Source organism: Toxorhynchites rutilus, chromosome 2 (assembly GCF_029784135.1).
Source record: "Toxorhynchites rutilus septentrionalis strain SRP chromosome 2, ASM2978413v1, whole genome shotgun sequence".
In the NCBI taxonomy this organism is placed as follows: domain Eukaryota; kingdom Metazoa; phylum Arthropoda; class Insecta; order Diptera; family Culicidae; genus Toxorhynchites; species Toxorhynchites rutilus.
In genome coordinates, this window is record NC_073745.1 from 77,948,769 (window position 1) to 77,969,054 (window position 20,286).

The 20,286-nt window shown below is 35.8% G+C and overlaps 1 protein-coding gene across 1 annotated transcript in view; it reads left to right on the forward strand.

The window, feature by feature from the left end:
* Positions 1–20,286, forward strand: part of LOC129765854 (uncharacterized) — a 257,295-nt gene that overhangs the window by 213,023 nt on the left and 23,986 nt on the right. The window lies entirely within an intron of this gene.

Sequence of the window (20,286 nt, forward strand, 5' to 3'; positions counted from 1 at the left end):
GCGTGTTGACCAGCAGTCCAGGTATCGGAATCGACCTGGTCGACTGGTAAGAGAAGGAGCAGAAGGAGGCCCAAAGCCTTCAATTTTGAGCAAAAATAAAACGATTTCCCTCTGGTTGAAAGGAGAGAACAAAAAGCAACAACGAAAAAAAAGGAAGCTCCTCCACAAGTTGAGGTTCCCAGCAAAAAAAAAGGACAGAAAGCTGCCGTAATTGCTATGTTGATTGGACGTTATTTGACAGCTTGGGCTCAAATGTCCCCTTACAAATCGAACAACGAAGGCAAACTTCATGGATCGTAGTGTAACCCAATCGGAAGGATAATGATGAGGCGGAAATTCAAGAGCAGCATCGATATCTATTCATTGCGAAAAGATTCGAGTTTTGCTCGGAAGTAGCAGCAGTAGCAGCAGTATTTTTGGATATTTTTTCCCAGTAAAGGAATACTGGTGCCGTTTTCGTTGATTAGAAATAATGAACTCTGCGTTAAAGAGAAGAACAGAATAAAAAAGGATGTCCTTGACAGTGAGCTTTGGTTTCATTGGAGATGAGCCAAATTGAGGGAATCGCTGCGAACTGTTCGATAATAGGTTGAATTATTCATTTATATGTGCATTTTTTCCAAACGATTGTCCAAATAGACAATGTTTTTATGTGGTTTCTTTCATATATTTCCTGAAGAGTCCTTGTTAGATGGGAGTCACTGCATCCACTTACTAACGGCTGATTCCAACTCGATCACAGTAGCGTCTTGATTATGGGCCCTATTCCAGAAGACGAGACGAGCAAACGAGCGCTCGTCTCGTTTGTTTTCATATTCCAGAAGCCGAGCTCGACTAAAAACAGACGAGAAGCTCGTCTGGCTCAACGACCGTTTGGCCGCGCTCGCCGATGAATCAGTCAAATCGTCTAGTTTGTTTGATGTTTTTGTTCACCTTGTTGATTTAAAGCATCGGTATTCTTCTGTTCCGCATTTATCTTCAAAAATTGTTTCACGGCTAAACTAGTATTGCATATGCAATGCATGTTTTCATCTGCAATTATCTAATTCAATTCAGTAATTGCAAGATTTTACAGAATTTCAAATGGGCCTTTTCCAAACAACACAACCAAATGTAAAAATTGAGCTCATATCCAGGGATGCCAGATGACTGTTTAGAATATATTAACACGGCACGAAAAGTGTCTTCACATCATATTGAACGAAAATGAGTAATTCAAAACAACTACTTTATTGGAAATACATGCATATAGATTTCAAACTTTTCTTGACAAATCGTTGATTAGGTGAATAAACATTGCCCCCAATAAATCCATATTGACAAAACGTTTAAGTGATGAAACCATATGCTCGTGAAAAAATATTAATGAAACCAAAAGATATATGAAACTTATTCCTTTTTGTTATGTTTTTTAACATTTTGGCACTGAGAAAAAATAAAAAAATGTCTTCTCATCTGACATCACTGATCATACCGAGAAAAACTGACTGAAGTCTCTCCAGTCTACCAAATAAAACATTTCAATGAAACTCGTGTACTGGAATAGGATATTTTGCTCGTCTCGACAGTGACTGAAGCCGAGACGAGTTGAGACGAATTGCTCGTCTCGTTTTCTGGAATAGGGCCCTATATTACGCGCCAAAATAAACATCGCTTGATAAATTCGAAACCAATATTATCTATATATACAGCCATTCCATGTGAAACCGATATAGTGGTTCTCAGATTTTCGTGAAAAGTGGTAGTTTTGTTTTATATCGCAAAACATTCCGTTTTTTTTATTGTTTTCATAGTCTCGGGACCAAGGGCGCTATATTTTTTTAATATATATATTTTTTTGAAAAACTAGGAATTTTTCACATAAACTGTCGAAACCAGAGAGGCGTGTTTCTTCGGTTTTGAGTTATGATTTTTCGAAGTTAACCGATGGTCCAAAAAATCAGTTTTGCATAGAAATATTGGACGAAGACTGAAAACATGTTAGCTTTGAAAAATCATAACTTAAAAACTAAAAATAACTCATCTCTGATTTTGGGATATGTTATGTAAAAAAACCTCAGTTTAAGAACAAATATAAGAAAAATGGCAACCTTGGTCCCGAAACCATGTAAACTATAAAAAACGAATACAATAAATAATTACGAAATAAACAATCCATATTTTTCGCAAGTCTAATATTTTTCAAAAAAGACTACCTAATTGGCTTTGATTTTATGTGTCGATAATCTGAATCGGTCCAGTAGATCGATAGTTATGAATTTTTGTGTTGGAAAAAAGAGGAAAAATTTATTTTTCGAACCATCGGTTAACTTTGAAAAATCATAACTCAAAAACGAAAAAAAACGCCTCTCTGGTTTCGATATATGTTATGTGAAAAATCCTCAGCTTTCCAGAAAAAATATAAAAAAATATAGCGTCTTTGGTCCCGAGACTATGGGCCCTATTCCAGAAAACGAGACGAGCTATTCGTCTGCAAAATCAACATCTTTCGATGTTTTCAATGATATAGTGCCGAATCAGATAAAAATGTATAATCACAATATACGTAATACAAATAGATGGAATAACAGGAAGACTATTAAAGTACAATTTGGTTCTGCTATCAATAAAAATGAGATAAAAATGAGAAACGGAGAGAAACGGACTTAGGATAGACAAAATTGAAGGCTTACATTTAATTTTGTTCACAAATTAGTAATGTAAGTAGTTTTAATCTTTATTGTATATTATATAGATAAGTATGTAAAAAGAAAAGAATATATATGGATATGGATATGTAAAAAAAAAGAGGCAAATGTTTATTCACATAATCCACGATTTCCGTTAATGTATTTCCATTAACGTTTACTTCAACAGTTGCACTTGCAGTTGCAGTGGCAATACACTTCGAAACAATAGGTACGGCGAATGAAACGCATTATTATGAAATATAAATCAGTAAAGAAAAACATTGCTTTACCAAAAATTGCTCGAAACTTTAATTTTGAATTATTTTTTTCGTTCAGTATGACTGTGAAGACACTTTTCGTGCCGTGAAATATATTCAAAACAGTCACCTGGCATCCCTGGAAACGAAGTTCAATGTTTACCTTTGATTGTGTGTTTTGGAAAATGCCCATTCGAAAATCTGTGAAAGTTTGCAATTACTGAATTGAATTCGATGATTGCAGTTGAAAACATACATTGCTTATGTTATACTAGTTTAGCTGTGAAACAATTTTTGAAGATAACGACGGAACAGAAGAATACCGATGCTTTAAATCCACAAAGTGATGAAACACATCAAACCAACTAGACGACTCGACTGATTCATCGACGAGCGCGGCCGAACGGTCGTCGACCCAGACGAGCTACTCGTCTGTTTTTAGTCGAACTTGGCTTCTGGAATATGGAAACAAACGAGACGAGCGTTCGTGTACTCGCCTCGTCTTCTGGAACAGCGCCTTATGAAAACATTAAAAAAACGAATGCAATCAATAATAACGGAGCAGGATTCGAATTTTCTGCCGGTATAAGATTTTTTCAAAAACAAAAAAGGTGATTCGCTTTAATTTGATATATCGATCATCTGAATCGGTCTAGTAGTTCAAAAGTTATGAATTTTTGAAAAAAGTCCTTTTTGGAAAAAATGAAGGAAAATTTTTTCGGACCCCCCTTAAATGGAAATGGGCGCCCTAATAAAAAAATATATAAAAAAGAGCTCTAATACTTTGCGATGAAGAACAAAATTACCACTTTTGAAGAAAATCTGAGAACCACTACACCCAGGTTATGTTTTACGCGGTTTTTTTTTGCGTGGTTTTTTACGAGTTTGTTTTTACGCGGATTTTCCAATTAACGCGTTTTTTTTACGCGGATTTTCGAATTAACGCGTTTTTTTACGCGGTTTTTTTACGAGGTACGTATCCCCCGCGTAAAAAAAACCTAGGTGTATATCGGTTTGGCATGGAATGACTGTATATAACACTCAACACTCTTCCCCCCTCTTTAATGGGGGTTGGCTGCCATACAAATAAAATACAAATTTCTGCTAATCAAGCAGAGGGGTAAGCGCAGAAACTCAAGGTAGGATTCGTCCGATTTGAGATACAGTGAAACCCTGATTATCCGCGAGTGGATGATCCGTGGTGCGGATTATCCGCGAAAGCGAGTTCCATGTTAATTCTATAGAGCATCCCAAGACTTGTCAGTGAGACGTAGGCGCTTGCTCTTTTGATTTCGTTAAAGCTTTCATATCATTTGACCACGACCTTGCAGATGGATAATTTAATGTTTTCTGTATTGATAAAACATAGTTTTCATGCTGAAATACCATTATTTCGTTTTTACACCTCATTTTTAGCCGTATATCCGTTATCTGCGATTTTTGTTATCCGCGGTAACCTAGCCAGACTATTCCGCGGATAATCGGGGTTCTACTGTATCATCATTTTATTATATTTTCTGTATTAAACATGTGTTCCATGTAACAGAGAAAAATATTATTTACAAGTGAACAGAGAAGAATATTATTTGCAAGTGATTGAAAAATCTTGAACGAGAATTGTGTCTGAAAATAATTTGATATTACAATGAAGAGTTTTGGTTGAAGTACTAGGAAATTTATAGTAAAAAGAGATTGTAAAGGGTCAATTAGAAGATCAATCAATGAACAGTTCTGTAGTTGAACCCATAAACGTTCGCTTAGTAAGAAAACGTGAATGTTTGGATATATTGATAACAAAAAATCCATTTTGGGCGGAGCGAAGTTTGCCGGATCAGTTAGTTTTCAATGGAAAAAAAATCGTTGTTTTCTCCAATATGTATAATTTTAATATTTGTTATGGTGTAACATGCAACTGTGTAGAGCAACATTTATTCCATCTCATGAATACCTAATACAATTATATCGATAATTAACGGTAAGTTGTATTTGAAACATTCTTCTTCGAGCTCACAAATTATTATTTGAGTCTCATGTCAATTGTCTTACACTACACCTATTTGTTTCCAAGATTTTGTGATTGTAGTTGATAAAACATGCTACCAAGATTCAAATAACCAAAATACTACATCTTTCAATGTTATTTTTTTCAATGCCTTGTCAGCGTTTCTGAACGGAACATACTGGTCAACATTTCTACTTTTTCGCTGTAGATAATTTTTTGTGCTCCACAAAATATGTGGTGTATTTTTTGAGATATTTTAGAAATTTTGGAAAGGTTGTAGCTTCATGGTAAATGAGCACCTGGTGATGAAATACAAATGAAATAATTGGACATTCAATACTTTCAATTTCCATTTCAATACTTTGTTCTATTGGCTACGTATCAATGAGAAGTTTCGCGAAAGTTTTGGGGATACATTAGTCTTTCAACGCACCTGCCAACATAGGAATATACGGTCATATTTGTTAAATTATATGCATTTTCAAAGACCCTACAAAAATCTGGTTTTAGTATTTTTTTTAAATTGTTGGGGTAATTTTATTTATTTTACTCAGGACTACGTTTAACCTTGCAATATAGTAGCCAATCTCAATGTTTCGGAAAAAAGAATGCATATTTTTATCCTTAATATCTCTTCAATCAACGGATGGGTTATCTTTCTAAACAAAAAATTCATTGGGAAATGTCCCAAGCGATTGTGTTGAAGCTGAGAGTTGATTTGGAAATATTACTGCTGTGCCGATTTCTCGTGTCGTTCGGTTGGAGCATTCTGTGCAATGAAATATGCGTTTGTTGAATAGAATATGATACGGTACATTGGAATGTGTTTGCTATTTCCATGGGTTGATTTGAAAGTTAGTAAGTTTTCTGAGGTGGCCTTTTTCAAAGTTAGAGACGAATGAACTGCAAAAGCTTATTTTCGAGCATTGCTTCCGGATTAAAAGTGGCGTTAAAATGCAGCACGCTCTGAGCAGGATGCGAAGAAAATATTTTATTGCGGTGTTCTTCGGTGGGAAACAGTAGGTGAAAATTTGTTCCGCAGTGGTTGTTATCGCCGTCGCCACATACGATTCGGTTTGGGACGGGTGGTGCATAGTATACTTTATGGATTATTTATTTAGTAATGATGTTTTGGGAGCGTTGGAGATGTAATTTTGCTGAGGAATACTGGAAAATTACTTGGACATTCCATAAGTTATTTAAGAAGACAACCGTTTTTGTATACCTACGTCTTTCCGATTATACCCCAACTTTTCCACCCGTATTTATTTCTTCAAAGCGATAATATAAACTTGTATAGAACTAACTCAAGTTAGCAAAACTTGCTGTTAGTTTTTGTTACTATTCTAAAACAATAAATTTGTGAGTTTTCTTTTTCGAGTTAGAGTGCTCATACACTGTTTGACCGAGGCCAGGTATTTGACTCTTTCTCACAGATAAAGTTTGATCAACGTGTACTGATCAAATAAATTCGACACAAAACACGGCAAGAAAATATTTAATTATTGGATGCCTAACATATTTTTTCTGTCTGTTCTTCGAACCTGTCGGTACATGGTTAAGTTACATTAAATATTTCAGTCGATTTTTTTCCATGTTCGATGTTTGACATCGTTTGCCACTGTTGATAATTGAAGAGTGGCAAACAAAATAGTGTTTGTGCAACTATCAAACCAAGCTTTATCAACTTTATTTATTTGTCAAAAAAGATCAAATGTTTGACCTCCGGGCAAGTAGTGCACGACCACCTTCAGGACATGTCTCGTGATGGCGTGTCTGTATGAAAGTGTATTGTATGGTGTGAAGAAGTGTGTTGGTTTATTCGCGGTGTGAATGTATTAGTGCTTATCGCAGTGACGGTATCACTATGGGAGCATACAGGCATGGTAAGCTAAGTCTTTTTTTTCTACACATATTCTCAAACGTTTCTTCAAAAAATTATCTGGATAAAGATGTGGTTTTATGCCTGTTTCGAATTACTGCCTCGTTTATCCGTTAGTTTCAAAGTAATTCAAAGTTTCACAGATTTGTCAGTCAGATATGCACGGTGACCTTGCCACTCATTCCACAGTTAGTCGCGGTCCTACTGTACTTATTTTAGGAATCAGGCTTCAAATTCAATTCAATTAATTTTTTTATATAAATTTTCAATTTTTATTTTTTATTATTTTTAATTCTGTAATTCATTAACACTTTTTTACTTCTTTAGTTCTTTTGCAGATTTCCCAAGAATAATTTTCTGCCATCGCGATCAGAGTTTGATAAAAATAGGCACCATAAATAACAAAGGTTCTCAAGAACAATTTTCCGTTGAATGGTATGAAAAAAAGATTTACGAAAATTTCGTTTCATTGAGTAGTCGATAGTTTGCGTTTACATAATCACATCACTTACCCCGGTTTACCTCTCCCACTAACAACTATTCCCTCCATGATAATCACTAGGGAATCACGCTATTGAGGCGACGCTTCGGGCCTTCGGGTGGCGATTATCATACTAACATTCCTTCTATTCTTCTAGTGACTTTAAGAACGTGGCCGGCGTCGTTATTGATAATTTAAAGCTCGAATCACCGAAACTTGCACAATGAGAATGGTTCGCTACTGCCAGGGGTCATTCAGTGTGTTCTTTGTATAATTTCGCTGGTTCAGGCCAATCACGGAGAACAACTACGAATTGTGTACAATACCCAAGCTCAAGCTCAAGCTTTTTTAAAACAGTAAACTTGTAGATTTTAAATGATTAAATGAATAATGTGGCACTTATTCAACAAGAAGTTACGGCCTTAGAACTTATTTTTTTCAAATGTTTTACACGTTTTTTTACGCGATTAACATGTGCTTGTCATTTTTATAAATAGAAGAAATGGTTGCAAAACATGTCAATTGCAAAAATCTTACTTGTTAAACATTAGTAGTAATTTTTTAGGGAAAACATGAAAAGGTTGTTAAAAAACTTTTTTCCTGATGAAGTTGCTTGTTTATTATTGTGCAAGTTTGTGCAAGTTTCGATGAATCGAGCTTTAAATAGTGAATAACGACGCCGGTCACGTCCTTACAGTCACCAGTGGAAGGGAAAGAATGTTATTATGATATTTGCCGCCCGGAAGCAAAAATGGTCCCTTCATAGCGTGGTTCCCTAGCGATTATCAAAGACGAGATAGTTGTTACTGGGCGGAGGTAATAATCAAGATTCACTGGGGTGAATGAAGTGATTAGGAGTTTATCCATTTCTTTCTTTGCATAATAACCATTGATACCAACTATTACAATCATCCTTCTTAGGGGATTTGGAAACTCTGCTCTGGTTCTCAATAGTTTTAAGTTCTTTGTCGGACATGCTCTAGAGATCCGCCAGTTGCAGGCAGAGTTCAAAATTACAAAAGTTTCTATTTCAAAAACTTTTAAACAAAAAAAATTAGCCAGAGTATAAAACGTAAGAAAATGTTTAAGTTCTCATTACAAAACAATAACCGGTTATCCGGAACAAAAAAAAAATAAATGGATTCTTAATTACAATTTTTTTTTCTAGTCAAAATAAAATGACGGCAGTTTGAAAAAACAAGTTTTTAGCTCGCTTTCATGATGATTTATTTGTTTTAAAAATAGTGAAATTGGATAAATATATTGGTTCATGTGATAGAGAGATGTATAAAGAATGTTCATACCAAATTTGAAATAAATCGGTTCAGGAGAACTTAGAATATCGTTTACACTCTGTCCAACTTCTATAAGACCAGGTGATGATCTCGCTGCTTTGTGTCATTGTGAACAAACAATGCTTCAATTTATATTCTAGTGTATAGGTATTGGTGACTACCATACACTGCATGATTTTCATATGTGTGTGCGTAAGCGCGTAAACTTTCAACTGTCAAGTTTCTATAAGACCAGTTACATTTTCCGTTGTTTTATTTGTTTTGAACAATTAAATCTGGCAAATACCGAAGGCAAAAGTCCTCACGGAGAGAAGAGAGAGACAAATCGATGCATTTCACCAAGAAAATGTTGGTATCAGAGAAATTTCTCGTCGGATTGGACGATCCCATCAAGTAGTTCTGAATTATTTGGCAAATCCTCAAGGATACGGTAAGAAGAAGAGAGCTCCACGTAAATCGAAGCTCTCTGACCGGGATAAACGGGAAATAGCTAGAACAGGTTCGAATACCTCACAATCGCATGTGCAAATAAAGCAATATTTTAACTACTCAACTGCTCGAGTGACAATTCATCAAATTTTGGTAAAAAATCCTCACATAAAGAGGGCTTAAAAGGTTAAAACTGCTCGTCTTACACCATCTCACACCGGAAGGTGTCTGAGTTTTGCCAGAGCTCACATGAACCGACAGTAGGACATAGTATGTCTTATGTTGTGACAAAGAATGTTTCCAAAAGAATACATTTTGCTCTATATCATAACGAATTCGAATTTAATTTATAGGTTATCTTCATTGACGAAAAAAGTTTAATTAAGATGGTACTGACGGTTTCAACGGGTACTGGAGTAATTTACGAAAGAAGGAACAGTATTTTCCAACCAGGAATTTTGGTGGAGGCTCGTGCATGGTTTGGGCGGGATTCTGTGCAACCGGAAAGCTCAAGATAGCTTTCACATCATTCAAGGATTACATACATGTTCTGGGATCCTCTCTACTATCGTTTTTGTGTGAATATCGCTACAAAAAATTCACATTCCAGCAAAACAATGCTACTATTCATACTAGCAAGGAAACTTAGCAATGGATTAAGGACCAAAAACTTATTTTTTTGGACTGGTCGGCTCACTCTCCAGATTTGAATCCTGTTGAAAATCTTAGGGGAATCCTTGTACGCAGAATTTACACTGAGAGAAAACGGTACACCACGAATGAAGAGCTCAAGGTCGCAATTTCGGAAACATGGAAAAGTATTTAGAAATTTTCCCAGCAGTATTTGGTAAATAGTATTCCAACACGAATTTTCCAGGCTATTAGCAGAAATGGCAAGATTGCCAATTATCGACATGTAAATCAGCCGATCGTTTTGAATTTTTCATTGATGATACTTATGAATTTTGAATTGGTTTTATAGAAACTGGACAGCTGAAATTATCATATTCGAGAATACATCGGTAAAGGTAAACAAATCAATCGTTCTCTTGTTTGTCCTGTGCTAATTCTTGTTTTTTTACTGTTTTTGACTATCCTGTACAACGATTTTTGTGTCAACGAATCAACAAATCATCGCTACATCGAAATCACCTCGAGTTTGATTGCCTACCAGATATCGAATCTATTTATTTGAGATCTAAAAAGTTATCGCCCAGTGGAACACAAACAATGGCTAGCACCTCAGTTTGCCACTCTTGTGCTTTGGAGATAAATGAAGTGGAGAAGATTACTTGTGACGGCTTTTGTAATTCAACCTTCCACTTGAAATGCGTTAAATTGTCTGTTGCTACTCGTGAAACAATAAAAAACTGTGCCCAGATATTCTGGCTATGTAATGCTTGCACGAAAATGATGAAAAATGCCACATTTCGTCAGGTCATTTCATCTACTAATAAAGCCATTGAGGCTTCTCACGATATGCACAACAAAGCTCTCACTGAGCTGCGAACTGAAATTGAACAAAACACTACCAAAATAAACTTGGTTTTGGAACAGTTCCCTAACGCATCGAATCGGCAAGTAATAGAACGGCCACCATTGAAAACAGGCCCGCTTGACAATTCGAGGAAACGTGCCCGAATCGACGACGAGCCAAGGAATGAAGTCGTTGCTGGTACCAGACTAACAAACTCTGCTGTGATAGTACCACTAGCGGTGCGCCCGGAGAGAGCTGATTTATTCTGGCTGTACTTGTCTGGCTTCGACCCCAAAGCCACAGAGGATAACATTCGTGAACTTGCAAAGAGTAACTTGAACAAAAAAGAGACCGTTGACGTTCGAAAATTAGTTCCTAAAGGTAAAAATTTTGACGAACTTACTTTTGTTTCGTTCAAGGTCGGTGTTGTGTCGAGTTTGAAGGAAGTCGCACTTTCGCCCGCAACATGGCAAAAAGGAATCACTTTCCGGGAGTTTGGTCTCGAAACTCGAAGTCCATTTCAATTCCGACGGTGAACATTTTCTTTCACTACACCGCCCGCACTTACCCGCACGCCCGAAAGATGACGAGAGTGTAATGAGAAATTCGTCATCACGTACCGATCTATCTGTTTACGTTCCAAATCGCACACCGAATCGACCCGCTCTATTTTCATTCACGCTATATTACCAAAATGTGCGTGGCCTTCGCACCAAACTCAGCGAACTTCACATGGCTCTCTCTATTTGCGACTACGACATCTTAGTGTTTACCGAAACTTGGCTTAACGAACTAATATTGGATACAGAGTTGACTGATGAATATGTGATATATCGTTGCGATCGTTCCGCTGCCACAAGTCGCTTTCGACGTGGTGGTGGAGTATTGATTGGAGTTAAACGGCACTTGCGCATTTGGCGCTTTAACACACGAAAAAATATCTTTTCTGCCAGAGATGATATTTTTCTGCCAACGTTAGTTTGAGTATAGAAGCGAATGAACTTTGTAGTTTTAAGCCTCTATAATAGAAAAAAAAATCAATCATGATCCAGCTACGGGCGCTCTCGTTTCCGAGCTAGAGAATATAAAAGCACTCGCCACATGTGGGATGAAGCCAATAGCAGCACGGCCGTTACTGCGAGTTTTCGACTGCATATTTTTCATTGCTATTTAATCAACATCCAACAATTAGCAATGGGTCATCAAGGGGTCAGAAGTGGAAACTGCGATGAAGCTAGGGATCTAACCTGAATACTCGTAAACTCATCTGTTAAGTAGATGGTTATAACGAGATTTTTTTCTGAGTTGTGGCAGATCTGATTGCGAGTTCCAGTAGACATGTTTGCACTCCGATTATGGAGGGCCTGAAGTGTTGACTAGAATTAGGCTTGGGTTTGCTCAGCTATCTGGACTCGAGAACGATCGCACAGCAGTACGTATCGGGATTCTAGTGAAGCATGAAAGCTCTTGTAAATCCACTGCTGATACGAACAGAGGCATTGGATTCAATTCCCGATCGGTCAAGAATTTTTTCGGGTTGAAAAAATGTTTCTTGATATACCATGGACGAAACGCACTCACGTAATGCTTCAATTTGTTTATTTGGTAAAATTTCAATGTCTGTGACAAAACCAGTCCGTTTTTTCTTATTTTTTATTATTATCTTGCTTACTGGTTCTGTTTTATGTGTTAAGCAAAATTCCAATATTCAATTATCTTCAAGATAACTAAGCTAAGGATTATATTATCCTACATCATCTCTCCAGTTGTGTTTTGGATATAAGTCTTCAACTTTTTTTTTTGTAGTAAATCTTTTTATCTTTTCGGGCAGAATCTAAGCTGTGATGCTAATTGGAGAAAAAGCATGCTGTGCTGGAAACAATATTTGTTTCACTTTTCAAAGCCGGTAAAATCGTATCGTTTCTTTTACGCCAAATGTTGGAATCCATATTGAGACCTTGATACGTTGACTGTTGAAATGTCAAACTCACAAACCCATGTTTTATCATCAATCGTAATGCATAAACGTGGAGTCGGAATACAGTTTCCCTTTCATGTCTTCAACGACTATTATTCGATTGAGAATTAAAATCGGATCTTCCAAAACTAGTTGTGCGGCAAAGCGTTTCATCTACACAACTGTGCCCACTGAGTGAAACACAGGATCTCGACAGTTCCTTTAAGTGGGGTTTTAAATAATAAATTTTCGGTACTTTTTCAATTATCATTTTCTCCCTAACTCATTCGAATGTTTATGCAAAATTCCGTCGGGTATCCTTACATTTTCGTTCCTTATAAAATTGTTCTACTGTTTCACAGACCATAATCAAATTCCTTCTATTTTGTGTACCTTCGGTTGAATGTACTTCTCAACAAAACTTTTCTCGCAGCTAACCAACATGGACGATTCTTGTCGGCGGTATTTCAACATTTGCCTAAAACTTTTGTCGTCTTGAATAAGAGGGAACTAAATATATCGAATTTTAAAATCAGTCCCACTGCAGCACACAATGGACGTTTCGATGGAAACGCTCCAGCCGGGGACCACAAAGAAATAGTAAAAAAAACCCTGAATACTTTACCTTGTTGTGAAGTAGCGTAGAAGCTTATACATAGCAGCAGTAGACCCCCGTATCCGTACCTGCTGGATGGTGGTATGTGTATAAGTGCGCTAGAGGCGAAGCAGAAGTGATGATCCTCTTTGTTGATTTATTCACGTTGAAACTGTTTCGGAAGCTCTCCAAACAAATCGATTTTCGTTAGACGCGCGCGGACTCGGAATTCCAACGAAACGTCGAGTACCGAGGCTACTTCGGGTAACCTTGCTCCACCCCCTCAGCACCATCCGCCGATACCGGTAGCACCAGTCGCTACGAACTTCGAGTTTAAATCGGATTTCTATGTTATTTATATTAATTGATTTGCCATCACCTGGATATAAACTGATTTGTTTTATCCGGTCAACGACATCGTATATTCTGCCTGCTTGCTGCTGCCTACTGGAATGTTCGGGGGTGGATCGATGGTTCGATTGGAAAATCCTTTGTAGCGTGACATAATCGAAAAGAAGCTTTTCGTTGTTTCGTTTACCGGTTATATTGCCGTTGCCAAGCGTTTGGCTCAAAGGAAAAGAAGTATATTCTGGGAAACTAAAGCACGAATTGATTATCAGTTATGTCAATTTTCACACTGTTCCCTCTGCTGAATCAACTCACCGCACAGAAGATTCAGCCCTATACCCATATCTTTATATCGCTCAACCATTGCGAAGCCGCGCGAAAATTCAATGACTATATTATTTTTATTTTCTTGTCTTACTATACTTTTCCGTTATCTTCGCCGGTTTCCTTCTACTGGAGGAAAAAACACACTCCCGCAAGGCTCTTGGGAACTGGCGAATACACAACAACCTGGCAAACTCCTGGGCCCCGGAGAGAAACCAATCAATTTCTTCGTATAACGCCCGAAAGCAAGACTAGAGTGGCAAGTTATGGATGAAAGGATCTTCACGGCATTGTGTCACTCTTCTTCGCACAATAACCGAAATAAAAAAAAATCCCCGCCATAGCTGGGAGGGGAGGGGGTTGATTTTCGCGCAGGTTGTTGTGGAGGGCTAAAAGCGAGCCATTTTCCCTGCTCAGTTTCTTAGTCGCTCGATCATCCTCCCGCCAACTTCTTTCGGCGCGTAGTTTTTGCCCGCATCGACGAGGAATTCTTATTGTTATATTTCATCGTATGTCTTCGCTCCCTGGAGAGGCCTCACGCCGGTTGTTGGTTTTCTTCTTCGGGGGCTTCGTTCCTGTGCTCATCTTCTTCAATATCTTCTTCCTTGCTTCCTTCCTTCTTCTTGCCGCGTATATTTACCGCTCAGCCGCCGTTTCCAATCGAAGCGAAGATTTATGTTTGTCTTTGGGAAGAATTCAAATCGATGTATATTCATTCACGTGCGGATTTGGTGTGCTGAATTTTTGACAGTTGACTATGAAGGAGGTAGACTATATGATTCAATGTGCTTGTGGGTGTGTTTGAACTGTGGACCGTCTCTAGGTCCTGGCAATCATGACAAGGTATGTCCTTCTATATTGCCTTCAATTTTGGGCAATAGAAATAAAAGTCGACCTTCGCAATCCTTTTTTTTAACCATGTAAATAAGGTGGCAGCCACCCAAAATAATTACTTTCTTTAGCAGATGTTTCTCTTTTTTTCAAAAAAGCGTAACTTGAAATCCAGATGTCTCATTAAAATATGATGCGCATCAAAGTTGTTTGGAAATCAATGAACTATTCAGTAAAAATAACATTTTAAATTGACAAAATCACTAAAAAAATAAATTATGACACAAAACAACTTCCTTTCGTTTTTGTTTTAATATATTTTTATCAGAAACCCCTTTCGATTTTACAAAGTTTACGTTTAGTGATGCCGTGTCGGACTCGCCATAATGGAGACATAAATTTTTCAAACTTTAAAATATTTATGTTTGTCTTTTCGTGGTTTCCGAGGTGTCCAACACATCTCAACTTTTTGACATTTTTTCGACTTCTTTCTCAGACTTTTTTACATAAAATATCAAAATATCAGGAAGCCTTTTTTTCTTTTTTGAGATTCATTCTTTTCAAAATATGTTAAGTGTTATGTTTCATTTAAAACAAACCCTGCGTCTCCGCTGATTGGAGACGTATTTATTAAAAAGTTTCGATGTTTTTGTTAATGAAACGTAGCACTTAACATTAAAAACATGTATCTAAAAATGACTAAAAAAAACTCTCCCTGAAATTTTGATATTTGGTGTAAACAGCTTGAACTTGGCGAGAAAAAAAATATAAGAAAGCTTAAGACTCTTTGGGTTGGACTCCTCAAAACCTACGAAAAACAAAAATATTTAACGCTTTTGTCTGAAACTATGGTTTTGAAGTGAAGTACACAATTTTTTATGAGAAGTGGATAAAACATACTTTTCATTTTTCTTTTTCATGTGTAAAATGGATAAAATTAATAAAATCAATAAAATGGATAATACGACAAAATGGATAAAATGAATAAAGTGGATAAATTGTGTAAATTGGGTAACATGAGTAAAATGATTCAATTGGATAAAATGGATGAAATAGAGAAAATGGAATACAGAATACAGAATATATTTTTGTTAGAAAATGCTTCAATTTTACAAAGTTTACATTTAGTGATCCCGTGTCAGGCTCGTCAAAATAAAGGTATGATTTTTTTTAAATTTGAAAATATTTATGTTTGTTTTCTTTGTGGTTTTTGAGGTGTTCAACATAAAGTATCAAAATATCGGGAAGCCTTTTTTTCATTTTTGAGATACTTTTTTTTTCAAAATATGTTAAGTGGTGTTTCATTTAATAAAACCATGCGTCTCCATTGATTAAAGATGTATTTATTGAAAAGTCACAATGTTTTTTAATGAAAAGAAACACTTAACATTATGAAATGTATCTAAAAATGACTAAGAAAGGTTCTTTGAAATTTTGTTATTTTATGTAACAAAGCCTGAACGTGGCAGAATCAAACATAAGAAAGCTGAATTAGAAAGCTTTGAGTTAGATTCTTCAAAAACCATGAAAAACAAAAATATTCTACGTTTTCGTCTGAAACTATGCTTTTGAAGTGCAGTATATTTTTTTCTGACAAGTGTATCAAAAATACCTTTCATTTTCTTTTTTAATGGATGAAATGGATAAAATGAATAAATTGAATGAAATGGATAAAGTGTATAAAATGGATAAAAGAGATAAATTGATTGGATGAGTATGAAGTGGTGGGTGGTGATATGGGTGGAACGGGAGACGGCTCTGCTGAATATGTTGCTAACGACGGCTGTGTGGTTGGTGTTTTTTCTTCTTTCTTCATTGGTTTGCGGCGAATGTGTACTTGTACGTGTCGCAAGGATGGTATCACCATGGAGTGAACAGGCGTAATGAGCTAAGTTTCCTGTTATTCATATATTCTTATACATTTCTTCAAGTAGATCTTTAATTCTTTAGTTCTTCAGGATGTGGGTGAAAAATATGTGTTTCGTTGCGCAGTCAATCGTCGCGCGCACTTCATTATGGGGGTTTTCCCTCTCTTGCTCTTACACATATACTTGTAGTTTTATTCCAGGGAACCCAGAGTAGGAGCTTTGTGTGTTATATATTTAGTTTTTTCTCTGTATGTGCGCATGTGTCTGATGTTTTGCGGCATACAGTGATGCCAGGTGATTTTCATTTGGCATAGATCCAGTATTGCTACATGAGTAACAAAATTGTAGAAATTTGTAATGTTTTTGCAATTCAGTGGAGAAGCAGAAGGTGTCTCAGATTTATTTATGTTAATGTATAATTAAAAAAAAACATTGTAATAAAACCCTACGTGTAGAAGAGTTAGAGTTCCATGTTGTAGTTCTTTCATGTTTTTTTTTTCGTTTTGTATAAGAGTGATTATGTATCTATATAGTTTTTACTCTGTGTCCACCGCCGTCGATTTGAGTATAATATTGTAGGTATCCTGAGCAAATAACCTTCATTGTCGCGATCGGAAAGTTACGATAAGGAATACGCGTAATGAATGACTGAATATATCGCCAGCTGGAGTTTTTTTGTAGGGAATTACCTTCGGTTGCCTTCTTAAGTTAGATAAAAAATACGTGTGATTTTAGAGACCTTCTCAGGTTTCCCAAATATAACGCGGAGAATTATTTTGATGGAGAGTACGTGTGATAAATAAACGAATATATATTTTATCTCGGTTGCCTTCTCAGATTTCCGTCGCGTTTCGATAAAAAGATGTGTTAAATAGTAAAATGTATAGCCGGTCGAATTGATTTAACAGGTCTACCTTTTTAGGTTACCTAAAAGTAATTTATGTCGCGCGTTGTAATACAAGTGAATTTCACTTCGTTGAGTGATCGATAGTCACGATAGTCGCTCACATAATCACATCACTTACCACAGTGAATCCTGATTTTTACCTCTCCCACTAACAACTATCCCTTCCATGATATTCGCTAGGGAACCACGCTATAGAAGCGACCCTTCTGGCCTTCGGGCGGCGATTATCATACTAACGCTCCTTCCCTTTCCCTGGTGACTGTAAGGACGTGGCCGGCGTCGTTATTGACCATTTAAAGCTCGAATCACCGAAAATTGCACAACGAGAATGATTTGCTAGTCCCAAGCGTCATTCTGTGTGTTCTTTGTGCAATTTGGTTGGTTCAGGTCAATCACGGAGAGCAACTACGAAGTGTGCAGTCTACCCAAGCTCAAAATGGATAAAAGAGATAAATTGACTAAAATAAATAAAATGGATAAAATAGATAAATTGAATAAAATAGATAAATTGGATAAAATGGATATGATAGATAAATTGGCTAAAATGGATAAAATGGATATGATAGATAAATTGGCTAAAATGGATAAAATGGATAAAATGGATAAAATGGATAAAATGGATAAAATGGATAAAATGGATAAAATGGATAAAATGGATAAAATGGATAAAATGGTTAAAATGTATGAAATGGATAACATGAAAAAAATGGATAAAATGTATAAAGTGGATAAAATGTATAAAATGGATAAAGTGGATAAAATGGATAAAATGGATAAAATGGATAAAATGGATGAAATGTATGAAATGGATGGAATGGATGAAATGGATAAAATGGATAAATAAATAAACGAATAAAATGGATGAAATGGACATAATTGATAAAATGGATAAAATGTATGAATACAGATTACAGAATACAGAATACAGAATACAGAATACAGAATACAGAATACAGAATACAGAATACAGAATACAGAATACAGAATACAGAATACAGAATACAGAATACAGAATACAGAATACAGAATACAGAATACAGAATACAGAATACAGAATACAGAATACAGAATACAGAATACAGAATACAGAATACAGAATACAGAATACAGAATACAGAATACAGAATACAGAATACAGAATACAGAATACAGAATACAGAATACAGAATACAGAATACAGAATACAGAATACAGAATACAGAATACAGAATACAGAATACAGAATACAGAATACAGAATACAGAATACAGAATACAGAATACAGAATACAGAATACAGAATACAGAATACAGAATACAGAATACAGAATACAGAATACAGAATACAGAATACAGAATACAGAATACAGAATACAGAATACAGAATACAGAATACAGAATACAGAATACAGAATACAGAATACAGAATACGGAATACAGAATACAGAATACCGAATACAGAATACAGAATACAGAATACAGAACGCAGAATACAGAATAGAGAATACAGAATAGAGAATACAGAATACAGAATACAGAATACATAATACGGAATACAGAATACAGAATACCGAATACAGAATACAGAATACAGAATACAGAATACAGAATAGAGAACCTACTTTTGTAGTCTGTGTTAGGGTCTGTGCAAACGCATGCGCCTGAGCTATATTAAACCTGAACTTACATAAATGAAAGACTTTTGGAAAGCAAGGATCTCATTGGTATCGAAAATCATAGAAAACATTTTCTTATAATTTTCGTCTACATTAATAACTTTTTGTCTGCATTTCTTTATTTTTAGAAAGTTTTTTTTTCTTAGTAAATTTATTCAAATACTTTTCATAGATGTAAAAAGATAGGAAATCAATCCAGCGGTTTAATGTTACATTTTTTTTTTTAAATGAGTATGTCGTTCGAAATCAGTAATGGGAAATGAAACAAAGAAACAAATAAACGCGGTTTTGAGTAAAGTCAGAGACATTAGGTTGGGGAAAAAGTAATCCATTATTGTTTGGTGAATTCAAAACTATTTTTAATATGCTTCGGATTGTCCGATTTGGGTCAAATATGCACCGTTTTGATGGAAAATTTGTTGCCATTCTAAAGGTTGCTTCATAATGTCTCTATTACAGAGGTTTTTACAATCTTCTCTTGATCTCAATTTCTTATCACTCTGGAAATTTTCCAATGCGAGAAAAAGGTGATAATCGTTTGATACCAGGTCCGAACTATATGGTGAATGCATTAAAACATCCCAATCAAGCTCTCGAAATTGTGTGGCCTTGCGTCGTCCTGATGCAAAACAACTAATGTATTGCACTGAAAAAAAAAAAAAAAATTTAAATTTAAAAAACTTACAAAATTTACAATTTACAAAAAAAAAATAAAAAATTGAAAATAAATTAAATTGCACGTATTTTACTGTTGCAGTATCGGCACCTAAATATCAATCACAATTTCAGCATTTATAAAATAAAATGTGTAAACAGTACCTAATTTTCTCTTTGTTAACCTTCATTGTTAACACCCTGTAACTCATAACTGAATGGAACAAACAAAAAACAACAAAAAATTTTTTTTGTGTGAAATGCCACCTGTTTGATGCTTGTTGAATCGCGATGCACGGAAGATGCCTCTCGTTAAATACTCAGTGCATTGATATGAAGAAACAAATTGCGACATATGACCAATTAGTGTATTGTTCTCGCGCTGGCAAGAAGGAATCGTTGCTTCTCGAAAGGATTCTACAAAACCAAACAAGCCATTGAACCTTTTCAGGGTCTCGGAACTTTTTACTAAGAAGTTATTTATGAAATTTTGCGTAGATCCTACGTCCTAAGCGATCGTGTCTCGGATACAACCCCTCGATTTTTTGAAATTCGTATTATACCATATTCTACCCTTATATCATTATTATCCTTTTTCACTCATTTATTAATTAAAAATCAAATCGTCTGAGCAACCCTCTAGACGACTATGACAT